We start from the raw sequence: 27,092 nt of genomic DNA, 5'->3' as shown, positions 1-27,092 counted from the left end.
GTCCTTTGGTGGACTATTTTGATAGTTTGAAGTAGATCAACCATAATCTTTTACTCCGCTATCCAAATTGGATGAAACCAATTTCATTAGAAAGAAGACTCTCATATGTTTCCATTGATAAATAGTATCTCACCCAGATCATTGTGTACGAGGATTTATGATCGTTTGAAGTTGACCCAAAAATTCACATTTGATTGGCTGAAGTAGATCGACCATAACTTTTTGCTCTGATAGACAAATTGGATTAAATCAATTTCATTAGAAAGAGGACTCGCAGAGCTTTCCATTTATATATAGTGGATCACCCAGATCATTATGTACAAGGAGTTATGACTATTTAAAGTTGGAGCAAAAATACGCCAGGCCTCAGTACTTTTTCCTACACGTTTTACTGTTCACTACTATTCACAGTTCGATCGGAATGTTCATAACTCGCCACTCGGGTGTCCGTTTTGGATGATCCACATATCTTTGGAAATATTATTCAATACTTTATGTAATGGTGGGTCATAATCTAAGACATTCCACACGAAAATTTTATAATTCATTCTAGAAGATAGAACCCAACATATTTACGCACAAAATTTCAATGAAAAATTTTTCGGGGTATTACACATACCTTAGTTCATGATTCTAAGAAGATTGACAGTGGAACTTCTGGAATTTGAATCCCCCAATTAAAACTCTATCTTGTTCTTGAGAGAATTTTAACAAGAAGGAGTATATTTTTCTTCAATTAGGGCCAAATCTCGTGTTTTAGACTTATATAAGGGTGTAAAATTGACCCTTTTTCCCTTGAGGACATGGTCATTTAATGACTAAAATAACTGGCCACCAACACTATGAGTGATGCAGCGTGTCGATGGCTGCGACACTATACCTGATGCATCGAGCCTCAGTTGTGCCTGCACAACTGATGACCAACGCGATTGGCAATGCAGGTTGCCAAAATCGCGTTTGTCCATTGTTTTGGACTTCTAAACTTGATCTAAATGAGTTCTAAAAAAATCCAAAACTTGTCTGGGAACACTTATTAACCATCATGATCATGAATTAAGAAAAATACAAACCATTAAAGGACATTAAGGTCGGGAATTAAGATCGCCAACTTTAAAGGCCAAATTAAGCTAACCCTGGAAATATAGCTAGAATTTTCTAAGTCTGGGACCCTCTTGGACTCTTAAAGGACTGAATTAAAATTAAGTATTTTATGGGGTCTTATAATATCTCCCCCTTAAGAATATTCGCCCTCGAATAAGACTGACTGAGAGGTGAGAAAAGATAACAGACACATATACTGAGCATGAATAACTAAAACATGATTATATGACTGACATGAATGATAACTGAATATATCATACTGAACATGCATATCTGATGTATGTGTAACTTATTAATGAATGCATGACTGAGTGTTTTGATGACTTGAGTTTCTGATAATGAGAATGCATATATAATGCATGATTGTATGACTGAACTGGTACATAAATGCATGAATTAATATCAATGGTTATTAATACCAAGTTTATGATGGAATTCTGAATATGAACTGGATACCAAGTTTGTAACTAGAATCAGAACATGAAACTAAAAAGCTTATGGAGAGTTGTTACCTTGAGCTTGATCTGAGTTAGCAGAGAAGAGGTGGGGATACTTGGTACGCATGTCTTCTTTTGCTTCCTAAGTAGCTCCATAAATAGACTGATTTTGCCGAAGTACTTTGACTAGAAAGACTTCTTTGTTCCTCAGTCTGCGGGTCTTTTAGTTAAGGATTTCGACCGGAATCTCCTTGTAAGAAAGGCTGATCTGAATATCTATGCTTTGAATAGGGACTACAACTGTTGGATTACCAATGCACTTCTTGAGCAAAGAAACATGGAAGAATGGATGAATTAAGGGTAGATTAGAAAGCAATTAGAGCTCATAAGCTACTTTGCCAAAGTGACTGAGAATCTTGAAAGGACTGACATATCAGGGACTGATCTTTCTCTTCTTACTGAATCTCTTCACTACTTTCATGGGAGAGCTCTTTAGATAAACATAGTCATCAATCTCAAAATCGAGATCCTTTCTACATATATCTGCATAAGACTTCTGTCGGCACTGAGCAACCTAAAGCCTCTCTCTAATCAATAGGACTTTCTCTAATGTTTCGAATACTAAGTCAGGAACTATGATCAAGGCCTCACTAACTTTGAACCAACCAACTGGAGATCTGCATATCCTACAATAGATAGCTTCCAATGGAGCTATCTTAATACTGGAATGATAGTTGTTATTGTATGAAAATTAAATCAAAGGCAAGTGGTCATCCTAACTACCCTTGAAATCAATTGCACACGCCCTTAGTAAATCTTCCAAGGTTTGAATGGTCCTTTCTGCTTGACCATCTGTCTGAGGATGAAAGAATGTAATAAGATGAACTTGGGTACTAAGACCCTTTTGGAACACTTTCAAAAAGTGAGAGGTGAACTGGGTACCTCTATCTGAGATAATAGATAATGAAATACCATGCAATCTGATCAACTCTCTGATGTAGAATTTGGCGTATTCCTCGGCTGAATAAGAGGCATGAACTGAAAGAAAATGAGTTGATTTGGTTATCCTATCTACAATGACCCAAACTGAATCATGCTGATAACGAGTTTGAGGAAAACCCATCACAAAGTTTATGTTCACTTTTTCTCATTTCCAAGTAGGAATGTTGAACTCCTGCATGGACCCACTAGGCTTCTGATGCTCTATCTTCACCTGTTGATATGTAGAGCACTTAGCCACAAACTCTGCAACATCTCTCTTCATCCCACTCCACCAATATATTTCTCACAAGTCGCGGTACATCTTAGTGGCCCTTGGATGAATAGAGTAGCATACACCATGTCATATGCTTCTACAAGAATTCCCTGCCTCAAGTCATCTAAACCTGGCACACAGAAATGACCCTGATAATGTAAAACACCATCTCCCCCTAGGGAGAAAACCTTTACTTTCTCATTCTTGACTGACTCTTTCAACTTGACTAGACATAGATCTCTATCCTCCTTTTCTTTCACCTTGGAGACTAGAGATGATTCTGAACAACTCTGAACCCATATATCACCTTTTTATGTATCAAATAAGTGAACAGTTAGTCTGGCAAGATGATGAACCTCCTAAGATTAATTCATCTTATTGTCCTCAGCATGAGCAACACTACCCATAGACAGTTTACTAAGAGCGTCAACCACTTTATTGGTCTTGCCTGGATGGTAAAGGACACTCATGTCATTATCTTTTAAGAGCTCTAACGGCCTTCTCTGATGAAGATTTACATCTTTCTAAGAAAATACATACTGAAGGCTCTTATGAGCTATGAAAACATCTACATTAACTTTGTATAGATAATCCCTCTAAATTTTTAAGGAAAAACCACGGCTGCTAACTAAAGGTTATGAGTTGGATAATTCTTCTCATAGGGTTTAAGTTTTTTGTAGGCATAGGCTATGACCTTACCATACTACATAAGGACACAACCAAAACCTACTTTGGATGCACCATAATACACTATAAACCCATTTGGACCATCTGGAAGAGCTAAGACTTGGGGCTGAGGTAAGTCAAGTCTTCAACTTCTGAAAACTCTTCTTGCAAAGATTTGACCACTGAAACTTGACTTTATTCTGCGTCAATCTAGACATAGGGTATTCAATAAAATAAAATCCCTTAACAAACTATCTATAATAGCCAGCCAAACCTAAGAAACTCCTGATATATAATGGAGAGATAGGGTGAGGCTAGTTTCTTATTGCTTTGGCCTTTTGAGGATATACTCTAATGTAATCATAGGAAATAATATTACCAAGGAATGCTATTGACCTTAGCTAAAACTCGCACTTACTAAATTTGGAGAATAGCTGATGATCTCTGAGAGTTTGAAGAATGATTCTGAGAGAGTCTACATGATACACTTACTGTGGGAATATACCAGAATATCATCTATGAAGACTATGATGAACATGTCTAAGTACTGCTTGAACACACAGTTTATCAAGTCCATGAAAGCTACTGGGGCATTGGTAAGACCAAGGGATATGACTAAGAATTCAAAGTAACCATACCAAGTATGGAAGGCTATTTTTGGAATGTCACATTCTCTTACTATGAGCTGATGATAGCCGGATCTGAGGTCTATATTAGAGAAATAGCTGGCACCCTGAAGTTAGTTAAAAAAAGTCATCAATTTTGGGAAGAGGATACTTGTTCTTGACTGTGACCTTATTGAGGTTACAGTAATCAATGCACATTCTTAGAGAACTATCTTTATTGCACATTAATATGACTGGTTCACCCCATGGGGACATACTGGGCTAGATAAATCCCTTATATAAGAGATCATTTAGCTGTTCTTTTGATTCTTAGAGTTTTGTTAGTGCCATTCTGCATGGCAGAATAGATATAGGCTGAATATCTGGAAGAAGATCAATGACAAAGTCTATTTCCCTTTTAGAAAGAATTCCTGAAAAATCTTCAGGAAAGATATCTGAATATTCATTCACGATTGGAACTAATTCAAGATTGCGAGTTCCAGAACTAAATTCCTTAACATGAACAAGATGATAGACACATCCCTAAGATATTATTTTTCGTGCTCAAAAGTAGGAAACAAGTGACCCCTAAACGCTGAAGTACTACCCCTTTACCCTAGGATGGGTTTACTTGAAAACTAATACAGGACTATTTTGTTTCTATAGTCGACTATGACATAGTAGGAATAAAGACAATCCATGATAAGAATGACATTAAAATCAGTCATCTCTAATTCAACTAAGTCTGCTAAGGTACCTTTCTGAGATATCATAACAAAATAGTTCCTGTATACCCATAGGGCTATAACAGTTTTACCTACTGGGGTAGAGACTGAGTCGGCCTCTTTTAGAATTTCAGGACTGACTCTAAAATCAACCACTATGTAAGGAGTAACAAAACACGAAGAAGCTCTTAGATCTAGAAAAGCATAAACATGCACATGAAAGATCTATAATGTACTAGTAACTATATTAGGAGAATTTTACTGATCTTGAGGGGATTGGAGAGCATAAAGTCTATTTGGGCGTTGCCCATTAGTAGCACTGGAAGTGGCACCCTACTAATTTGGGTGACTAGACTGAGCTACAAAATAGTTCTGCTGACACTGGGGACCTATCTTGGGACAGTCTCTGACTCGGTGGCCTGGCTTGCAACATTCGAAACAAATATCACTGCCATCTCTGCACATACCCTAATGGTTTTTTCCATAAGTCTGACAAAGAGGATTGGTTCAGGCATTGCTAACACTGCTCTTAGACTTAAAGCCTAGCGTCTTATCAGTATTACCATCCCTAAAATAGGATCCAGAGCACTGGCTGAAAAAGAAGCTGGAACAGATGACTTAGGATGGAATTGAGAATGATGACCTCTATTTGATTTAGGCTGAGCAAAGTTAAAGTTACCCATCCTTGCTCTCTTATTCTGCTTCTCCCTCATCTTAATATTTTGCTCTTCTATCTGCTGAGCATGGGTCATAAGCCTAGCTATGTTCATGTGGCTATTCAACATCGTAGACTTGCACTCATTTACCATACTATCATTCAGCCCAGAAACAAACTTACTTATCTTGTCCCTACTATTTGCAACCACATAAGGGGCATATCTAGATAATTGAGTAAACTTAAGGGAATACACTTTCACTATCATGTTGCCCTGCCTGAGGTTTATAAATTCTAACACCTTAGCTACTCTCAACTCTTAGGAAAGAATCTATCTAAGAATACAGTGAAAAACTCTTCCCACTAGAAAGGCCCTACATCATCTGACCTCTCTGACTTTCACAATTTGAACTAAGTGTGAGCAAAATCCTACAACTGATATGCAGCTAGTCAGCACTCTCAACAGATGGTACCCATGATATCTGTATTCTGAACCTGATCGATAAATTTCTGAGGATCCTCCACTAACTTGACCCAAAAAAGAATGGAGGATTTATTCAGGTGAAGTCCCGAATCCTGGCTGCAGCTGAATTGGCCACTGCGTGGCTGGAACGACAGCTGGTCATTCATTCTGAGCAGTAAGTAACTAAGCAAGAGTAGTAAATATAACTCTAAACTCTGCATAAGATACATGTTCGTCCAAGGGATCTGCTTGGATGGGCTGAGGGGCTATTTGATTTCTATTTCTTTTTTTTGGGAGGCATGTTCTGTAAATGGAAGAGAAAAAGATTAGACTAAGAGATTGACTTGAGACTATGATCACTGGCATGAAATGAGTGTTGAAAGAGGGGAAACTTTTTCTAAAATATCTCATAGCCTCATGCACGTAAATATGGTGCGTAATACTCCTATGTACAAGACTCTGCTAGATACAACTTTCAGACTTCCTAGGACTCTGTTAAACCTTAGGCTCTAATACCAAGTTTATAATGCACCAAATATGGTACCTGAAATGTTACACGGTGCTCATGACCCCAAAGTACCACAAGATAATCCATGATTTATATCTGTACCTGAACACTGCATAATATATGAATAAATGCAGAAATAAAGGCTGAAAGGCCATAAGGTTCAAAACTTGTGCATGATTGATAAAACATAACATCTAGATGCTGTAAGAAATTCCCAAAACAACTAAGATAAACGGTCTGAACATGATAGTCTGAAAAACCTCTAACTATCTGAATAAGAAGTTGATGGGACATGTCACCAACTAATTCCTTCTACTAAAATAAACGAAGTACTGAAATAATAAAGTAATGATCATGTCCTTAAAGGATGGGGACTCAATGCTAACTCTGACTGCTGAATACTGGAATGCTACTGATGCTCTAGAGATCCTGATTCTAAACCTATAGTAGTGAATAAAAAACCATAGCGCAAATGTGTTAGTGCGATTAAATGTACTAGTATGCATGTGAGGTAGGTTGAATACATGGGGTTCATATGCATGAACAATATCAACTGACTGGATAATATAAATGTGAGAATGTATGCAGGAATACATAGTGACTGTAATTGAGACGTGATAACATAATTATTGAATCTGAATGATGATAACATAAATTTCTAATAACTGATATAACTGATACTGAGTGACTATATCTAAAAGTCTATGTTCTGATAAACTAGATGAGTTTCGTACTATTCTGAGTTGATTATATTTGACAGTCCTAAGTTCTGTAGAACTATCTAAGTTTTATTACTGAAACTGATATTGAAACTGGGGGAAGTAGTCATCTAATGCACATGCCCTAAATAAAGCAATATAGCTAAGTTAGGGTCCAATTTATAACCCCAATTGGAAAGGTGTCAATACTGCACCACAGGTAAGGACAAGCTGTGAGTGACCCTCAACTGGCAGGTACTCTAAAGAGAATTGTGGGACCCTCGATTGGAAGGTTAAGCCACCTCATCAACCCTCAACTGGCAGGTTGATGTCTCAACCTATGCTGGCTACGTAGTTTTGGAATGGAAGGATTGCTTCTAAGAATTACACCCTCTACTGGCAGGTAAGTTCCTATCCTTGGGTTCACTCAGTGCTAAATCCTACTACCATCTGAATAGATATTGAACATGATTAGTTGAACTAAACTAGACTAAGTTAAATAAATTCCGTTGATTGACAAAATTCTACTGAGATTACTGAATTACTGAGCTTTCCCGAGTCACATAACTGACTAAGTTCTACTAAACATAGCCTGACTGAGAATATCATGAAAACATGACACGGGCTCTAGGCACAAAACTAAATTGTTAGGTACAAGTATCCCTAAGACTTGATTGAAGGAAACTGACAAGGCATAACAATCTTGAATACATGACCAACATCAACAATCCATAATACCATATGTTGGGGATTTCATAAAGTACATAGTTGTCATAATTTTGTACATGAATAAGATTGCATATAAACATGTCATAATTTCATAAGGCTAATTCATGAGAAATCCAACAACATTTACAAGGCACATAAATAGCATGGAAGTTATTTGAAAGTAAATATAAAACATACATTTATCATATGGTTCCCAATTGAGCAATAATACCCAATTTTTATCCTCTTAGGCATTTTATCAAACACCTTACATGCACAACTTAGGGCATAGGTGAATTCATTAAATTCACATTATAAATAACTAAATTCATGGATTTCAACTTGAATACTAACTTAGTTTCATAAAAAACACATAAAGATTCCAACTTGGAAATCATACAACAACAATCACATAAACATAATGAACCCAAAACCTAAGATTCAAAATACATAATTTAAAACTTGATTCTTGGGCTTCATGGATGGAAGGAATCCATGATTGAACACTATGCATACCTTAGTTTGAGATTCTATGAAGATTGACAGTGGAACTTCTTGAATTTGAATCCCTCAATTGAAACCCTAGCTTGTTCTTGAGAGGATTTTGAGAAGAAAGAGTATGTTTTGCTTTAATTAGGGCTATATCTTATGTTTTAGACATATATAGGGGTAGAAAATTTACCTTTATGCCCTTGAGGATGCGGTCATCTAATGACTAAAATAACTTGAAACCGAAATTATGAGTGACGTTGCACGTCGATGTCTATGATACTATACCCGTTGTATACCACCATAATTGCATTGAGCCTTAGATTTTTGGGCTCTGGCAGCCTCAAAAACTGGTGACCAATGCAATTGGCAGCGTGGCGCACCAAGATCGCATTGGTCCATTGTTTTGAACTTCTAAGCTTGATCTAAACAAGTTCTAAAAAATCCAAAACTTGTCCAGGAATACTTATTGACCATCCTGATCATGAATTAATAAAAATATAGACCATTACAGTACATTAAGGTCGGGAACTAAGATCGCCAACTTTCAAAGGCCAAAATAAGCTAAGTCAGGAAATGTAGCTAGAATTTTCTAATTTTGGGACCCCCTTGACATGCTTAAAGGACTAAATTAAGCTTAAGTATTTTGCGGGGTCTTACAGTTTTAGTTTCAGGTTCATTCTTTAGAATAGAACTCAGTCCAATTCTATAGAAACCAGGACTGTTAGACACAGTCACTCAACTTAATAAAGAACTTAGATAGGTCTTCAGATTATGGACTGTCAGACACAATCATCTATTTCAGTATAGAACTTATATTATTCATAATATTCAGGACTGTCAGAAATAGTCACTCAGATATCAATTATCAGTAAACTCAGTTATTTAGCATCCCAATATTAGTAAACTCAGGTATCCGTAAATCTATGTTATCAGGAGACTAAGAAGTCAAAACTCAGTATTCAGTCCTATCATGGCCTCAGTTACAATTACATATTCATGCATGCATTCTCGCATTCATGTTATTCAGTAAGTTAGTATTGTTCATGCATATTAAACCTTTGCATTCATCCTACCTTTGCATACCAGTATTTTCCCACGTAATGAAGCATACTTTTTCCTTGTGCTACGGTCTTTTAAACCATAGGTTCAGAAGCACGAGTGCCATAGAATCCTTAGTAGTTCAAATTTCAGTAGTAGTAGATTAGCAGTGAGTCCTCATCATTCGAGAATGATATGATTATTTTATTATTTCATTATTTTAGTTCATTTTTAGTAGATGGAGTTAGTTGGGATTATGTCCAACCATCTCTTTATTCATATAGTTTTAGAGGTTTTCAAGCTACAACGTGTTCAGAATATAGTATGTTTAGACATTTACTTCAGTTTTGGTATTGATATATCATATTTACAGATATTATGTTTTATTGGTATTTCAGTTTTGAACCTTACGGCCTTACAACTTATATTCTGCATATTTTACAGTATATTACGCAGTGCTCAGATATAGAAATCAGTCATGGGTTAGCTTGTGGTACTTTAGGGTCATAGGTACCGTGTAGCATTCCAGGCACTAGGTTCAGGGCATTACAAAATCATACAAATATGACTGCCTGACTGCTAAACTGACTTGCTAGCTCTACTGACTAACTCATGCTAAAAAATTAAGGGAGAAAGTGATCTTACAAAGCATATCATAAATATGGAAGACTCATACTGTACCCAAAACTATGTTAGGCGAACTTTCCTGATCATGGTGAGTCTAAAGTGTATAAAATCTATTCTGACGCTAACAACAAGTGGTACTAGAAGTGGCTCCCTACTGACACAAATATTTACCCCTATGAGCTAGCACTCTACACTCCCTCATCTTGTGGCCTGGATTACCATATCCAAAGCATACCTCGTTGCTTACTCTATATGTACGTAGGTTATTCTTACCATACTCTTTATAAAGAGGATAGGTACAATCATTTATCACACAACCCCGGGATTTGGAGCCTGGTGCCATATCATCAATGTTATTCCTAAACCTTAGTACTGGTGCAATAGCTGAAAATATAGCTGGGACTGAAAACTTTTGACTATGCTAAGAACGGTTACCACCTTGTGACCCTATCTGATAAAAACTACAACTATCTGTTCTGGCTCTCTTATTTACTCTCTCTCTTTCCTTAGCTTTCTACGCCTCTATAAGTTGAGCGTGCATCACCAATCTAGAAAGATCTATGTCTCTATTAAACATAGCAGTTCTATACTCCTTAAACACTAACCTATACACACTGGTCACAAACTTACTCATGCTTGATCTAGGGTCATCCATCTGGTCAGGGACATACTTAGATAACTGATTAAACTTGAGGAAATACTCCTTCACTATCATAGAGCCTTACCTCAGGTTTATGAACTTTTCTATATTATCTTCCCTCATCTTAAGTAGGAAAAACATATCTAAGAACGCATCCTGAAATATCTGCTAAGTCATGGGAGATGCATCCTCCCCTCTACTTTTCTTTCACATCACTACCTAATCATAAGCAACATCCTTCAACCTATTGGATGCCAACTCTATACTCTTCTCTTCAGAAACATATATAACTTTGGTGATTTTCCTCACCTCATCAAGATAAAATTGTGGGTCTTCATTTGCCTTTGACCCAAAAAATTCTGGCAGTTTTTTTCTTATAAAGTCTGATTTTGGCTGTGGCTAGATTCTCATCTTACTGAGGTAGGGCTACATCCTAATGGTTACCTTAACATTAACTATCACGGCTTGGGCTAGTGCTTGAAAAGATGTCTGGAACTCTTCATACGACACATTCTCATTCAAGGGATCTATAGGCTAAGATGGTTAATTATTATTCCTACAAGTATTAGCTCTATGAGGAGGTAAATTTTGTAAATGAAAGAAAGAAATGGATTAGATTGAGTGTTTAACTTGAGCTCAAGCTCACTCGCATGACATGAATAATGAAAGAAGGGAAACTATTCCTAAAATATCTCATTTCCTTCTATCCATAAAAGTGGTATGCAACATACCCATGCATAAGAATCTACCAGATGTGGCTTTTCAGAATTCCTAGGAAACTGTTGAACCTTAGGCTCTAATACCAAGTTTGTAATGCCCCGAGTCTGGTACCCCAGATGCTACACGATGCTCATAATCCCAAAGGACCACAAGCTAATCCATGACTAATATCTGTAACTGAGCATTGAATATTATATTGTAAAAATGAAGAAATCTGGCGAAAGACTTGCCATATGGTTTAAAAGTTAGATACAACTTTTTAAAGTATAACAGTACCAAAACTAAAACAACTGTTTGAAATACTCTAGTCAGAAAGCCTCTAAACTATCTAACAAGGAGTTGATGGGACAATTCCCCAACTAACTCCTTAAATTGAAATACTAAATCTAATAAAATAATAGAATAAGGAATATCCTCGAATGATGAGGACTCACTACTAAGTCTACTGCTGCTGGATGAATCTGTACTGCTAAGAGTGCTCTGGAGCTCTTTCTTCTGAACATATGGTATAAGACACCCAACACAAGAGAAAGGTATACGTTATTTTGTGAGAATGTACTAGTATGCTAGATAAGGTAAGGCTAAATGTAAGGGTTCATATCCATGAACAATACTGACAAAATATTCTAAGTATAATGAATAAGGATACATGCATGAATTCATAAACTATATTTGAAATCATAGTAACACCAAATTCTGAAGTCTAATAACTGGATTTTTGATAATTGAGTCTATTGATACTGATATCTGAGATCAAAACTCTCAAATGGGTGGTCTCTGAATTTACTAGTAATGAAAATGATCTTCTGAATCTATGATCAAGCCTATCAAGTGGGTGATCACTTGATATATGGAGCTTTCTAAGTTCTTTACTAAGCTGAGTGACTATATCTGGTATTCCTAATTTCAGTTTCATTCTGAAGATTATGACTGAAACAGAGATAATAAGAGGTAATAATCTAGCTGACATTTAACGAATCTGAACTAGTGGGGTCTAACATATAACCCTAGCTGGAAGGGTGTCAGTAATTGTCATGGGTAAAGACAACTACTATAGAGTCAGTCCTAGTCTAGATGGTGACCTTTGAGATTAGTCCTATACTAGCGGCTGATCCCTAAGTATGTCAGTCCTATATAACGGGTGACATTTCATGTCTACGCTGGCTACGTAGTTCTAGAACTTAGGGATTGATTCTAGGTACCTCAGTCTTATCTAGCGGGTGATACCCCATCATTAGGTTTGCTCGGTGCTGAATCCTTCTCCCAACTAAATGACACTGAACTAATTCTTAGACTATGATAGATTGGACTGATTCTATTACTTATCATACTTATTAACTGAGTTCCATTGACTTATAGAATACTATTGAGTTCTGAATTGATTACTAAACTGGACTGATACTCCAGATTACTGAATTTTCATACGTCACGAAGCTGACTGAGTTCTACTAAATTCTATTACTGACTGAGAATACTACTGATTGGCACAACTGAGGTTATCTTGGAAACTGATACTTATTCTATATAATCATCTAAATTGTTAGGTATTAACTACCCCCACGACTCGATAGCATGAATAATATAAGACATGACAATTCTTGAGTAACATGTCAATGGACTATCATTCACAATATAATCAATGAGGCATCTGTTCAAGCACATGGAAGTCATAAACATGTAAATATATAGGGATGCATGCTAATGTCTCATAATTCATTCAATAAGGAATGCACATGAATAGGAAGGCATGCAACATATCATAATTCATTCACTAAGGCCTTTCAACAAACACTTGGCATGTATTAACTTATATATAATTAGGGTTTTTTTTATCAACAAGTTGTAATGACTCTATTTCCTTTACATGAGCATTTTATCAAACATATGTGGAGCATTCTTTGGTTATACAAAAATTACCACATCTAAAATCATGGCTATATCAATAAACTTGCAACTTGAAGGATTTATCATGAACATCATGCAAGTTATCACATATTAGGATAAAATCTTGAAACTTGTAATCTAAAACACAAATAAAAACACAATAACCACATATACACGAACTTCAATTCAAATACATAATAAAACTCATAAATATACAATATTTGTTTTTGAAAAAGGATTCTTGAACTTCTTGAGTGGAAGAAACCCAAGAATCAACATCTAACATACCTTAATTCTTGACTTTATAAAGATTGACGGTAGAATTCTTGAATTTTGAGTCTTGAATTAAGAACCCTAATGCTTGTTATTGAGGGAATTTTAGAGAAAGCAACTATATTTGGGTAAATAATGGTTGAATTTCATGTTATAGGGTTATTTAGGGGTGGGAAATTGAACCTTTTGCCCTTTAAACTATGGAGCTGGAATGCTGAAAACTTACACTAGCAGGAATAGGCAACGCACCGCCCTACCTTGATACCCAGACTAACCAGGGTGCCTCCCTATATATACCCCCGAACTGAGTGGGGTAGCGTGGGCTATTCTCCTCGGGATACTATTTTGAAAATCCAAACAAGCCCTTATGATATCCGAAAATTTTTGAAACTCATCCGAGATGTACTATTGGCTTGCCCCATTGTGAATCAACTTAAAAATCAACAAACTAAGGTCGTTAAGGCCACGAAATAAATCCTTAAAGTTCGAAGGCTTATGAAAAGACAAAGTTCCAACACTTAGCCAAACTTTCTAAGTGTGAAGCTACACTTGACATTCTTTAAAGAGCTTTAACGACTAGAAAAATTTACGGGGTATCAAAAATATAACCTAAGTATTGTTGTTATGATTGAAACCATAACATATATCATAGACAAAACCTACTACTACAGAGAGGGGTGAGCTATCCGGAACATGATTAGAATTTTCCCATGTTAGGTTCCCTTTCGGTGTACCTCAAAACCACTCTTATGAGTCGTGGCCTTTTAAATATCATAGTCGGAAAGGTGGGATTTTTTAGAGTGTGATTGAAGGGGGTAGTAAAACTATGTAAATAATAATAGAGTGGGCTATTAAAATTTCCTAAGGTTGGATACTGCGCAATACTCCCGTAGTGGTTACCCGACTGATGTAGTGGTCAGCGAAGGTCCAGCCTAATTTCCCTTTGGGCCTTTTTGATTACTTTGGACCTTATTTTACCTTATGATTTAGTTTTTCTAGGGTATATTTCGAGTATATTACTTATTATAAATTATTTCTATAGCATTTTCACCTATAACGACAATTGCAGTTATTACATTAATACCAATTTACCCACCGTTCATCCTTGAAAAATCCTATGGTGAGGTATGGATAATTGCATAATTATTCAAGAATTTTTAACCATAAAATATCATTAAGATTAATTCTTTAATGTTTCCCACTCATTTACATATGTTTCAAAATAAAACTTAGCGACAACTAACATATTACCAATCTAGGCACTACAACTATTCCTATGCTTTTAGAGAGAGTGTACATAATTAATAGTCATGAGCTCTTTCTAAAAATATTTCAAAAAAATAGCATGATACCATGATATACAAAATGTCAGGATAAAACTAACATTAGGGAAAGTTACTACTACAACAGTAGCCAACCTACACGTTGGTTTATAGTAGTTCAAATAAGGGAAATGAAACCATTTCACTCTAACTCTCAAAACCTTCTGAATTCTCTTTGTGAAACCCATTTTTGATGATAAATTTCAAGGTATTTTATTTATCTTTTTGTTTATTCAATATATTTATCATTGTAGATTCATAAAATCTCATTAGAATGGAGAAACTTTTTGTGTCCTTTAGGGTGCAACTTTAAAACACAAATTTTGGTGGTGTTTTTGAATGAAATCAAAACCATGATAGTTTTTATAAAATCTTCAATACTTCTAAAAATTTGGAACATACGATTGGGCATAGTTCAGGGAGGATTTTGGTCACATGAATGGTGAAAGATATAAACTATCATTGTAGCTCATGCTAGTTTTTTTTTCATCCGCAATACTTCTACAACATTTAGAACATACGATTGGGCATATTTCATGGAGGATTTTGTCCACATGAAGGGTGAAAGATGAGGGGTCATCTTTCCCAACATTTTTCTTTAATTTGAGATTGATTTTGGGTGTTTTAAACACCTATTTTGGCGTAAAATTCTCCCTATCCTCTTTACTAATCTCTATCTATACGTAGAACTTAAAAATTTGGAGAAAAGTCAAAAATCCACCATGGGAGAGGAGGTTGATGGTTTGAAGACACTGAATCATAGTAGTTATAATTTTTTCCAGTATAATAATACCATTGGTAAGTTCTTCTATAGCGATATCACTTTATAGGTTAATTAACCGTTGCTGTAGTACTGGGCAGTAATTGCCTAGATTTTAAATTTTTGTGTAATTTTGAATTGTGTTTCCACCTTTGGTACCCAGTATTGGTTTCTAACCTACTTTTTTTGTGTTCTCAAGGAATATCATGGCCCCAAAAAAACAACTTAAAAATTTTCTTGGTTATGCTAGTTGCACTTGATACAAAAAAAGAGATATATGGTTTCCTTTATAAGAGATGATTTATGATGGATGATGTAGAAGATGAGTAACCTGAGTTTAGCGTCCAACTAAAAGTACTGGGTTGGGAAATGCTAGCCATAGTTGTCCCCAATTTCAACCTAGGTTGGGTTTGGGAGTTTTATGTTATACTCGTCATGGTAGAATTAGTAACTTCATACTTTTTTGTCATGATCCCACCCAGGCCTTGGCCGCAACGGGCATTCCGAACCACATATGCCTGAGATACCCTTGCCACTCCCCAACCCACTAGTGATATTGTCCGCTCTGGGCCCAGGCCCACACAACTTTCAAACACATCACTAGAGAGTAAGGCTTTCTTACTTATATAAGAAGTTGATTGGTTTCTAACCTACTTTTTTTGTGTTCTCAAGGAATATCATGGCCCCAAAAAAACAACTTAAAAATTTTCTTGGTTATGCTAGTTGCACTTGATACAAAAAAAGAGATATATGGTTTCCTTTATAAGAGATGATTTATGATGGATGATGTAGAAGATGAGTAACCTGAGTTTAGCGTCCAACTAAAAGTACTGGGTTGGGAAATGCTAGCCATAGTTGTCCCCAATTTCAACCTAGGTTGGGTTTGGGAGTTTTATGTTATACTCGTCATGGTAGAATTAGTAACTTCATACTTTTTTGTCATGATCCCACCCAGGCCTTGGCCGCAACGGGCATTCCGAACCACATATGCCTGAGATACGTTTGCCACTCCCCAACCCACTAGTGATATTGTCTGCTCTGGGCCCAGGCCCACACAGCTTTCAAACACATCACTAGAGAGTAAGGCTTTCTTACTTATATAAGAAGTTGGGGTATTACATACACCCCCTTTACGGACTCAATATTCTCGCTAAGGTTTGCCCCACTGAATGGGATTTTCCTACACTCAGAACTGAGGTTTTCCCTGCCTTACTGGGATTCGCCTACACTCAGTTTGAACACTGGCCCACATCGACATGGATGACACAGGAGCGGCTTTGATACCATTCTATAATGAGTCGACCCCAGGACTTAGCCATGATGGGCATCCCGAACCATATAGGGCCGAGATACCCCTGCCACTCCCCAACCCACTAGTGATATTGTCCGCTCTGGGCCCAGGGTCGCACAACTTTAAAATGTGTCATTAGGGATAAGGCTTTCTTACTTATATACCCAACATTACTCTTGTGTTTTGTCGATGTGGGACTCCTTTCTAAGTTAAGGTGTTACATATTTGGATTTAGAGTAAGTATATGTGTTTGGATTGTACCATCATTAATTATGTGTTGGGGGTTCCCAATCCTTCCAATGAAACCTTTGAGTTAAAGATCCAAGAGTTTTATTTAAAGTGGGTGACCCATTACTTGGCACTACATAAAAATGCTTATGAGGTAAAGTGGTCCAACTAGAGAGGAACCGAGAGTAAATACTACTCATACGAGGCTAAGATATTGATACGTCTGGTATTTTGCTTGATTGGTCCTTCGAGAAATATTATGGATTTGGTATTTGATCGCGCTATAATGGTGTCATGCATTATGGAGGGGGCTGATTTGAATTTGAGGATACAAATCATGGATTAATGGTCGTATATTTAAGATAGAGAGTGGGCGACAAGTTACTTGTGCCTATGTTCCTGAGGAGGACCATGATATCTTGGAAGAATGTGACTTTTTTTTAAAATCTTAGAGGAGTATGACTTTACTTTAACCCTCTAATAGGTAGGAGCACATAGGGAAACGGTAAAAAGAAAAAGAAGATGGGAGAAAAATGTAAGATTAACAAGGCTGGTTAGAGCGAGGTACTTCTTTTACTCAGGCACCCACTCCTCATGGCAATTGGGCAACTAAATTTTATGATATGAAGTGTTACTTGGAGAGGACTCAATTGGATCTGACAGAGTCAACACCTTTGAGATTGACTATCATAGTAGACCCTACTTATGCTTATGCTGAGCTTTGAAGTATGCTAGATGAGGAGAAGAAAAAAAATCACTCCCATGGCTGCATGTTATTGAGGATTTGGAAGGCAGTACAAATCATGTTCAAGTGCACTTTCTCTACCAAGAAGCTTTTGAAGATAACTAGGAAGTATGTCAGGAAGTTCTCCTTTCTTAGCGGCTAGAGGAGCAGGGCTCAAATGATTTCAGTCTTAGAAACGATGCTTTTAGCTTGATACTATCCACCCTTTGGTTTGTGTTTTTTGACTTGGTTTTCTCGTTGACCCCATTTGAGGCTTGTAATAAACAATTACTCTCTTTTTACTTTTTTCTTGAATTTTGGGACATTCTACTTGCACCGTACTTTAATAATAATTTTTTCATATTATTATGATTATGGGAATGATATCTATCATTTTACTATCTCAAAAATAGGCTTCCCTTGCAATAATTGCAAAAACACACAAAGCAGGGAAACGTCTTACAAATTACTTCCTGGAGCTAGTTCAATAATTATTCTTATTGCTGCAATGGTAAAAGCAACTGCTGAAGTGGTAACCTTTAGTGGTTCAACTTTCTATTTTCCTACATAGTCACATGCCCCTTTTTATTGTATAATACTTTTTTACATAGACCTCGATTTTTTATTATTCTCCTAGTTTTGCATGATATCAATCAAATTTTATTCCAACCATTCCAAGCTACTATCAACACAAGTTTAAAGTTCACTAACTGATATCACCCAAAACTACACCTCCAAGAAGTATACTGCGGCCGATGTCAAATATAGTAACCCATCTAGGTTAGGGTCGAACTTAGGGGAAATATGTCAAATCTGTCTCTCGAGTTTTCTAAAATGGTCGAGCAGTGAAAAAAGTAAATGGGGTAGGGGGAATGTGTATCGAACTGTAAAAAAATAATAAGTTGTGATTGGTTTTGGCTGTAAACAATCTGAAATGAACTCTAGGACTGTGCTCCCTCGACCTCTTTACTCCATAATTCCTCGTGCTCAATCTGAATATCTCAATGTTACATATGCAGAATTTGAAAAGATATGTATCACAAATGGTATTGTGAACTTTTTCGTGTATATCACCCTTCACCTTGTGAGTCTCATGGCATCCCATACTAACCCTTGTCTTTGATTCTTGTTTAACTATCACCTTGTGGGTCTCAAGTTATTAAACGAAGGTTAATAGGCTCGAATCATTGTTGTAATCTTCTTTTACCAATCTAGATATACTTGTGAGTATGATCGCGAATATAGGCAAGTTTTTAGATTATGAAGTAGCTAGGGAATAAAACACTGCATATAATATCACAATACATGCTGCAACAATGATCTAAATAAATCTTGCACTTTCTCTACTTTATTGATCCATTAGGGTTCCTACAACCCTAGCTAAGCTAATTACCCACTCATAGTTGTAAAACATTCCACGAAATTCACTAAAGAAAACATAAAATTAATTGCCCAATAATTATAGACTAAAACCCAAAGTCTCGAATTAATTATATAACCAAAAACCAAGAACAAGAAGATTCTAAGATACAAAGTTAACCTTGCAATCAATATAAGTTTGTAAGAGTATAAAGTGGGTAACCTCATGCAAGAATAAACAAATGGTATTTATAGTTTCTCAAAATAACAAAGGAAACCTAATAAAAAAATAGGAAAATTAAGTCGGCAGTGGTCACGCCTCTGGTAATGAGTCATTTGGACAGACGATGCTCATTAACCACTATCGTTACTCTCTTTAGATCTTAGTGGTAATGACTTATTTTCAGACCTAAAAAGTCATTGGCTGGTACTCGTTGTCACTCCAGTGAACTTTTTTCTTCCAACATTTTTTTTTCTATTCTCAGAACAACTCTTCACCACAAGTCATTAGTTGTCGTAATGACTTGTGGTCTTCATCTGCTTTCATTGAGGCTTCAACTTGTTAACTTTAGTACTTTTTTTTCATGCACTTAGAATGACTCGTACCATGATTCATTGTAACTCCTAATGAGTCATGTTCAACCTTCAACTTTACTCCTAAAATCAACATCACTAACTATTGACATCCCGACTTAGTCCATAAGTCATTAGGTGACTAAATTACTCATTTTTCATTCACTACATGGACCTTTTTTAGATCCTTTCATCCTTTTCTTATCCACACCACTTCCAATCCAATTAACATGCAACATACATAAAACAAACATCAGATATTACAAAATAACCCAATTAAGTGTATTTTCTCACCATTTTAAGCAAGAAAATTCCATGAAACCATGGAACATCAACACCCTCAAATTAGAATGTTTGCATATTGTCAGGAAATAAAACCATTAAAAAAATCATGATACATAACAAGGAAGAACCCAAGATACCTATGACAGTCAGTTTCACTTTGAGCTAAAAAATATCACCCCTTCTACTTTTAATTTTCAAAACCAACTGTGCAGATCCATTTAGAACAACAACAACGTGTCACAAAGGAATGAGGCTATGGAATTGTAATAGCAAAAACCAACCACACATATTGTAATACATGTGCCTTTTCTTATCTTGAAATCATCTCAAGGATGTTAGAACTTGCATTGAAATAAGAATCTATTTTTTTGTACACATGGTATTTTTGAGATTTTCAATTTCCATCATGTGGAAAACTGAATAAGATTTCCATCGATACCAATTTCATTAAAATCTGGTGTCAGATGAGAAAGTTACGGACCGTTAGACAAGCGACGGACCGTCGATCATGACCATCACATTGAGGAAGTGGATCACCTTTCTAGAAATGTACGACAGCGAGGTCTAACGGACCGTCGACCTAGTGACGTACCGTTGTACCCCACCGTCGCTCAGAGGCAGTGAGTCCCAATTTTGTCCCAGTCTGACGGAGAGGTACGATGGACCATCCACTCAGCGACGGACCATCGTACCCCACCTTCAGATCATATTCTCAGTTATTTTTAAATTGTTTAAAATAGGGATATTTTGCTCATTTACCACACGCCTATATATACCCAATAATACATGATTTCAGCCATTGTGTTCACTATAACTTAACAACAAATATTAGGTTTCTCTCTAACCTTAATCTTCAAGAACAAAATCCAATCTTCTTCAAAGAACTAATGTATTTCAAATTATTCAAGTTCTAGAATCATAACCATGTATGTATAGTGTTCATTCATGGACCCCTTTCGTCCATAAAGTCTAAGAATCCTTTTTTTCAAATACAAGTTATGAATTTTCTTAATGTTTTCATGATTTTGCCATTCTTGTTCATGTTGATAAATGAGAATTTGATCTCTATTCCATGTTGGGTGATAATTTCTATGTGGGATTAATTATTTTAGATATAGATTCATACAACCCTATGACTAATCCTTTGAAAGATTAAATTAGAATTGAAGCATGATATTTAATTCTTGTACAATAATGCTTACATATACCATGCCTACAATATATTTGATTAAATGCCTAGATGAAGGAAAAGCACCTAACTAGCATGATATCATGAAATCTCCATGTATGTACAAGTTATGCCTGTCACATGTTTGATGAAATGCTTTAATAAATGTATTATAGATTGTGATGTAACTAATGTGTTCAAGTAAATCATGCTTTGTCAGTTTCCTTCTATCGAGTCCTGGAGGTACTTGTACCTAAAATATTAGTTGTGTGCCTAGAGCCATGTCATGTTTTCATGATACTCTCAGTCACGCTATGAATTCTTAGACTTCCAAAAGTCTTACAAAACATGAAATCTCCATGATCTTATGAACCCAGTAAGTTTTCAGATATCTTTAGTATTTCGTCAGTTAATAGAATCCAGTAAATCAGTCCATGTTCAGTCTATTTCAATTAATCATGTTCAGAGTCCATTCAGATGGGAGTATAAATTAGCACCGAGTGAAACCAATGATGGGAACTCACCTTCTAGCTTAGGATATGATTCTTAGAAGCAATCCTTGTGTTCTAGAACTACGTAGATAGTGTAGGTTAAGACATATAACCTATCAGTCTAGGGTTGATAAGGTGGCTTAACCTATCAGTTTAGGGTTCCTATCATTCTCATTCTGAGTAGCTGCTAGTATAGGGTCCTCACAGCTTGTCCTTACCAGTGGCGCGGTATTGACACCTTTCCAATCAGTGCAGAGATTGGACCCTAACCTAGCTTTATTGCTTACTTAGGTCATGCCGGTTAGATACTATTTCCTACAGTTTTATGTTATAGAATCAGGACTGTCAGACACAGTCAATCATTCTCAGTAATAGAACTCAGATAGTTCTTCAGATTTTAAGACTGTTAGATACAGTCAACTCAGATATAGTATGGAACTCAGATAGTTCCATCAGATTCAGGACTGTCAAATACAATAAATCATGTTATTAGTAATATTCAAATTTAAAAACCATATTTTCATGGTATTAGTGTCAGTTTCTATGTTTCATGCATATATTCTTACGCACATGATAGTAGGTCAGTTATTATTATTGTTTATGCATATGAACCCCATGCATTTAGCCTAACTCACACGCATACCAGTATATTTCAAGTACTAATGCATTTGTGCTATGGTGTCTTATACCATAGATTCAGAGACACGAGCTCCAAATCAGTAGTAGATTCCAGTCTCAAAAGTTAGAGTAGAAGTGAGTCCTTATCCTTTGAGGAAATGATGATTGTCCCATTATCTCATCAGTTACTTCATTAGTTGGAGTTATATGGGGACATTTCCCATCAACTCCTTACTCAGACAGTTTCAGTCATGTTAGAGGCTCTCTAGACTATTTTGTTCAGATAGTTATTTTGGTTTTGTTTTGGGTACTTCTGACCTCACCAGATGTTATATATTTCAGATTATGTTCAGTTTTGAACCTTATGGTATTTCTGTGTATGTTTTTGCATTATTATGTTATATTATGCATTGTAAAAGAATATATATCAGCCATGGGTTAGCTTGTGGTCCTTCGGGGTCATGAGCACTGTGTAGCATTCCGAGTGCTAGTGATGGGGCGTTAAAAATATATACAACTTATATTACTCAAATAAACAAGTAGTTGAAAGCACAACCCATGTCCCCTCACCTCAAAGAAGTCCCTTTCACTTATATAACTTATGCATGTTAAGGCGGGGATGGTCATGATACACTCACACTCTTAAGGAAGTTCCAACAACGTGTACAGAATACCGCAGTCTTACCCTTATTTTCTTTACCTAAGTTTTAAGATAGTCAAGTTAGGATTACTATAGAAATTTACTCGACTAGTAATGTAGGCTCGGGGGATGATATGGTACATAGTGGAAATTTAGTAACTAAGCCTCCTAGTTTACTCCACCCTTTTTTCTCCCTTTTTATTCATTTATAACTCGTTCAGGTTGGGTATGGTTCCACTTATTCTTTTCTTTTTAATTATTTTTGGCTTGTTCTACCATACACAACCCTACTATATATTTCTCTTATTTATACCCTTATCGATATCCACATTAAATTATGCACTCCTATGATACCCAACCTTAACTAAAGCAATTTTCCTGAGTTGAGGTGCATAATGTCTGCGGAGGACTGAGGCCAAAATAGGTTTATTATACTAAAAATGGGAAGGTGAAAGGTGATCAAGAGTATACTTATTCATATTTGGTTGGTCATTTAGGCTAAAAGTGGGCTAATTTCAAGAACGACCTATGATACTTTCTTAAATAATTATTCTAAAATCTAGGCAAGACTAATTAGGTAAGTTCTAGATTCTATACACAAAGGGAACTAAATAGCATCTCACACACATATGGAACAGGTTTACATCATATAGTACTGTCTATCCGATTGATGCAAATGTTATCCATGATTACCGTATTATTAATCCTAATTCCATAACAAGATTCACAATAGCCATATATATATATATATATATATATATACATATATATATATATGTATATATATATATATATACATATATATATATATATGTATATCACATCAGACAGTTCAAAATACATTTTTTAGAGGGGTATCAATTTTCTTAAAAATAATTTAAGCCCAATCAAACAAAACATATCAACTACCCTAGGTACTCATTTTCCTTCTAGTTAAACAAAACACATCACAGTACCAAACAAAAACAATCTGACATAATTTATTCCTAGACATGCCATTTTTACAACCATACCACGATTGACAAGAAATGAAGCATGATAACAAAAGACCGTGATAGCTAAGTACACCCCACCCCTGACAAAGAAACTATGCATTGTCCCCAATGAATAACTATAATGTAAAGCAAATGAATAAGGACATACCTAGTGCACTAGAAACTAACTCACAATATCTTAACATGGGGGCCTCAAAATGGTCCCTACTCTCATCAATAGTGGTCTTGGTAGTGCCAGAGATGCTTAAACCAATAGTGTTACCAATAATGGCTGGTGCGCTTAATGGCGCCTCTGGTAGTAGAGTAGTGCTCCCGCTCAAGTCTACTATATTTGAAGCTATTATATCAGTACCTTGAGAGCTGCTTACTCTGACCATCATCTGATGAATCCTCATTTGGTTGTCCTACGGTATCAATATTGTCCACCCTGGCTACCTCAACACCACTCTCCTCAATCTTCTTACTTTACTTTCTCTTTTCTTTAGCCTCTCACTCCATTAATCTACAGAAACTTTTTCTTTCCCTATGCCCTAGATATCTGGCACATCCTCATTAATTATATCATTAATGATAGGAATAGTAAGGAATAGATTAGCATATATCTTATCGATAGAATCTAAAAGTGCAGTCAGCTCCCATGCATACCTACTTGATTTGGGGCCTAAATGCTCGCCAAATTCTAGCTAATCCATAACTCAAACCCATAAAAATGTGTTTGCATGCTCCTAATCTCACTATAGATCTCCCCTTTTACCCATGGATGAACACCATCATCAATATCCTTTACATTGTTCTCTATAGTGCTTAATTTTTTCAAAACCTCCATCAAGAATGTCTATGGAACTAAATCATAGCCAGTGTGGGCTGGTATGGAAATGAATGGTCTAGCTGTAGGAGGTGGGGTTAGATCCTGAGAAGTCCCTACTATATTTTTCAAAGCCTGATGCATAAATTGGGCAGTCTTAGTAGAGGGTTCACCAATATTATTAAATTCTTGAGTGTCGATACCATGTCCATCGACCTAAAATGTCTCCTATAGTAAACTGGCTCTTATCTTCACCTCCTTGGAGATGGGGTTAGTAAATCTTATATTAAACAAAAAATTTTAATTTTTTGCACTTGGAAGAACTGATCAACTCTTGAGAACCCTAACACTCCCTAAGCTAAGCATATCTGTGTCAATAAGCATTGGAATAACAGGGATGTGTCTATGCTCACTACTCGATAGCGTATCTCCCTTACTATTAATTTGGCTACATATATCTTTTATCTCTCCATAATGCCTATAATAAGGGCACCTTAGTCAGGACTCAGTATATTATCCCCAGCTATAATACACTATCTATGACACACAAGCATCCACCAAGTCTTCGCTAAAAAATTCAAACTACCCTTCACAATAAACTTTGAAGAGCTTTCTACTTTGCCAACTACCCAAGGTGCCTCCTTCTTTGTTGTGCAATGATATCAGTCTTTCACAAAAAATAATTCATCTTATCCTCTGAACTGATTTTCATTGTCTTTATTTTTTGTATCTCAGCCATACGGTTGTCAATATCGGCAATATTGGCAGGTATTTGGAATTCTAGCCTATGTACATGATCAGAGTAGATATGTCCACTAGAACACCTCTGATCAATACTAACTTCAAGAGGTCACCACCGTTTCTTAATCTCCCTTGTGTATACATCCTCTTAAGCTTCATCTGATATGCTACATATAGTTCTCATACCGATTCTAGGGTAAACTGTCCTGGAGCTCTGATTATCCACTCAAAGTGGCATTGCTGGAATATTTTCTCAAAGTTTATTATCTTAGACCAGTCGGTAATACTCATCTTGGGCGATAAGTAAATCCCTCTCTTTATTTTTGGGTGAAGGGGAGATATCACTATTTATATTATATAACTCCCTTATTTCAAGGTACCCCTACCTGTTAACAAATGGGAAACAGAATTGGTTCTCTCTATAATGGCATAGCAGGTGGTGTAGGAGGTGGTATTTTCATCAGGGTATCACTAGACTTGCTCTCCTTGTCCTTATAATTAGCTGACCCTTTATTCTACGACCCACTACTCTCAACATGTTGTACCTCATTATCATCTTTAGGCATAGACTCATCTCTTGCTCGTCGCCTTATTTAGGATGGGATGGTGAGTGTGGTGGTGATTGGCTATAATTTTCCATCCTTGGTCGATGGGTGGTGGTGAGTCTTCCCCTGAAGAAGCTTTAGCGCCCTGAGGTAATTTCTTTCTTAGTTATACCACCCCTTTCATTGGGTATTCTTCGACTGACCCATTTGACTCATCATCAATGGTCTAATCCGTAAGGTGTCATATGGGATGGTGAGCTGGTTTCTTTGGAGTTTGCTTCTTGGTGGAATCGTTCTTGGGTGCCATTGACACCTATTGAAACACATATATTAGTAAATTCTATGTAAAGCATATAAAATCAAGAAAAATAGAACAAATATGTTGCAGTAGTTAGGCACTATGAGTAAGGGTATGACTTATTAACAGAGATAACAAGATGTTATGAGACTCATGAGGTGTACGAGCTATGTGAAATCATACTTTGGTAGGGTAATGGGTCCTCCTAATGACCAACACTCATTATTTGACCAGAAACTTTTACTTGGTTACTTTTCCTTTCCATTAACAATAAGTTCTCACCACAAGTCATATATTATGACAATGACTTATGGCATGAGTTGTTATGTCAATAGAAATAGTACTCCTTTTTACACCTATGTTGGCAGTGGCTATGAGTAATGTAGAGACTCATTAGGTGACCCTATGAGCCCTGTATCCCCTATTTCACAGGCGTTTAAAGTGTTGAACTTTGATTTTTCACAACCCCAATGGGTACACAGACTTCCCTATGATTTAACATGTATAGCTTATAATTCACCCCACAAATAATTTTTGGTACAAACTGTATTTTACTCCTCTTTATATTGATAATCAATATGTTTCTAAAGAACAAGTAGGCTTTCAACTTAGGAACATGGATATTAAAAAGGAATCCAAGTGTCTTATACAATATTGTACATCATCTTTTAGATATACAACATGTAAAGCATAAAACTTACTTGAATAGTAAACATGGATCCTTTAAAACATTTCCAAATATTTTCCCTGGTGG

Source organism: Capsicum annuum, chromosome 3 (genome assembly GCF_002878395.1).
Source record: "Capsicum annuum cultivar UCD-10X-F1 chromosome 3, UCD10Xv1.1, whole genome shotgun sequence".
Taxonomy (NCBI): domain Eukaryota; kingdom Viridiplantae; phylum Streptophyta; class Magnoliopsida; order Solanales; family Solanaceae; genus Capsicum; species Capsicum annuum.
This window is presented reverse-complemented; position numbering follows the sequence as displayed.